General features: G+C 37.0%; 1 non-coding gene across 1 annotated transcript; it reads left to right on the top strand.

The window, feature by feature from the left end:
• The first annotated feature begins 2,377 nt into the window (after window positions 1-2,377).
• On the top strand, window positions 2,378-2,484 carry LOC113873907. Its single transcript, XR_003505973.1, has one exon. It is a non-coding gene; the product is annotated as a small nucleolar RNA R71 (small nucleolar RNA).
• Window positions 2,485-2,709: the final 225 nt, after the last annotated feature.

The following is a 2,709-nucleotide window of genomic DNA, read 5'->3' as shown; positions in this document are numbered from 1 at the left end:
TCCATCCAGTCACAGTCCTAGTAGGGACAAGTTCATTCTTTCCATTAGGTACAACTGTCATACCACCTTTCTTTGGAACAACTTGGACTGGACTTACCCAATTGCTGTAAAAAATAGGATATATTATTCCTGCATCTAACAGCTTAATAACTTCTTTTTTAACTACCTCTTTCATGGCTGGGTTTAACCTCCTTTGTGGCTGCACAACAGGTTTAAAATTCTCTTCAAATAAAATTCTGTGCTTACAAAATGAAGGATTTATACCTTTCAGATCTGCAATACTCCATCCAATTGTAGATTTGTGTTCTCTTAAAATTCTGAGCAATTTTTCCTCTTGTTCTTCCTTAAGTTCATTATTAATGATGACTGGATTTTCATGTTTCTCATCCAGAAATGCATACCCAGGTGTGAAGGGAGTTGTTTCAGTTCTAGCCTTTGCCTTTCCTCCTCTTTATCATCCTTTTCTAGTTTCTCCTTCACTGAATTTTCTGCAGATTTTTGAATTGGCAGAGCTTCTAGTTGCTGCTGCACTTCCATAATGTATTCTTCATGCAGAAGTTCAGATTTGTTATTTCCTGCAGATATTATTTCTTCTAACACAGCAAGTTCATCAATTTCATTAATATGGCGTTGTGTAATGAAAGCATCCAGTATATCTACCTTCATACATGTACTATCTTCAATTGGATATTTTAAAGCTTCAAACACATTAAACACTACCTTCTCATCTTGAACTCGAAGCATAAGTTCACCTTTCTGCACATCTATTAAGGCTCTCCTGGTTGCAAGAAATGGTCTCCCTAGGATCAAAGGAATGTTAGAATCCACCTCCATGTCCAGAATTACAAAATCTACAGGAAAAATGAACTTGTCAACTTTAACTAATAAATCTTCAACAACTCCATATGGATAAGTGTATGATCTATCAGCTAGCTGCAGTGTAATGTTGGTGGGCTTCACTTCCTCTATGCCAAGTTTCTGCAGAACAGCCAATGGCATCAGATTTATGCTTGCTCCCAAGTCACACAATGCTCTTCCCACAGTGCAGTTTCCTATTTCACAAGGAATGCTAAATGATCCAGGATCTTTCAGCTTTTGAGGAAGCTTTCTCTTGAGAATGGCATTGCACTCCTCTGTCAAAGGTACTGTTTTATCATGGTCTAGCTTTCTTTTTCTGGAAAGTAGTTCTTTCATAAACTTTGCATATGAGGGCATTTGCTCCAAAGCTTCTGCAAAAGGAATATTAATTTGTAATTTCTTAAAGACATTCATAAACCTTTCAAATTGTTCCTCTTCTTTAGGATTCTGGACTCTTTGAGGATAGGGCAGCCTCTTGTATTTTTCTGGATCTATTGGCTTACAAGCTTCCTCAAAGAGTTGCTTTTTGGTTTTCCTTTCAGAATTCATAGGAACATCTACTTTTTCTTCTGAATGGTCTTTCTTCAATAGCTTAAAATTTCCTTGTTGCAGATCTTGTTCAATTTTTCTCTCTGCTGCATCATTCACTTTCTTTTTTGCTGGTTTAGGGCTTGCAACTACAGCTCCACTCCTTGTAGTTATGGCTTGACATTGTTCTTTAGGATTGATTACTGTATTGCTTGGAAATCTTCCTTTATCCCTGCTGGATAGTTGTTCAGCTAATTGTCCGATCTGTGTCTCTAGTTTCTTCATGGAGGCTTCTTGGTTTTTGAAGCTTGTTTGAGTCACCTTCATGAATTGCAGCATAGTCTCTTCCATCTCAGTCAACCTCTCATTCATAGGTCTGGAAAATTTTTGATTTCCTTGAGGTTGAGTGGATGAATTCCTCTGAAAATAAGGTTGTTGTGTTGCTGGACCTGCATTAGAAAAAGGAAAATTTGAATTAGAATTCTTTGCAGCAGAATATTGATTATTCCAATTAGAATACTGCTGAGTTCTATTATTCAAAAATTGAAATGCAGGGGGATATGATGGCTGTTGTCTCTGAAAATTATTCATATAATTCACTTGCTCTTGTGGTTCACTTGTGGATGCCTCACATGCACTATTTGCATGGTTTCCTCCACAAAAATCACAACTTAGCTGACTGGTAGACATACTCCCTGTTTGCAGATTGTTGATTTGTTGTGTTAAGGCAACTAATTGTTCTGAAAATAATTGATTTTGTAGCTGATTTTGTGCAAGAAAAGTTTCCAGAACTTTAGCTTCATAACCAGAGTTTCTTCCTTGATTCCTTGAGTTTGAATTCTGATACATTGAAGATGCCATCATGTCAATAATCCTTTGAGCTTCTTCCAAGGACTTTGTATTTAATGAACCTCCAGCAGCAGCATTAACCATTGTTCTTGTTACTGTATTCATTCCATTATAAATAGTCTCTAATTGCATCCAATCTGGAATACAATGATGTGGACACCTTCTAAGCAGTTCTTTGTATCTTTCCCATGCTTCATACAATGATTCTCCTTCTTGCTGCACAAAGGATGTAATTTCTCCTCTCAACTTAGCAGCTTTGGATGGAGGGAAGTACTTAGTTAGAAACTTATTCACAAGTTCTGTCCAGGTTGTGATGCTTCCTTGTGGTTGAGCTTGTAACCAACATTTTGCTCTATCTCTCAAGGAAAAAGGAAATAGTCTTAATCTGATAGCTTCTTCACTAACTCCATTCATTCTTATGGTGTCACATAGCTGCAGAAAATTTGAAATATGCAGGTTAGGATCATCAGAATT

Source organism: Abrus precatorius, unplaced genomic scaffold, assembly GCF_003935025.1.
Source record: "Abrus precatorius isolate BTA unplaced genomic scaffold, Abrus_2018 Scaffold7, whole genome shotgun sequence".
Lineage (NCBI taxonomy): Eukaryota > Viridiplantae > Streptophyta > Magnoliopsida > Fabales > Fabaceae > Abrus > Abrus precatorius.
This window is presented reverse-complemented; position numbering and strand designations above follow the sequence as displayed.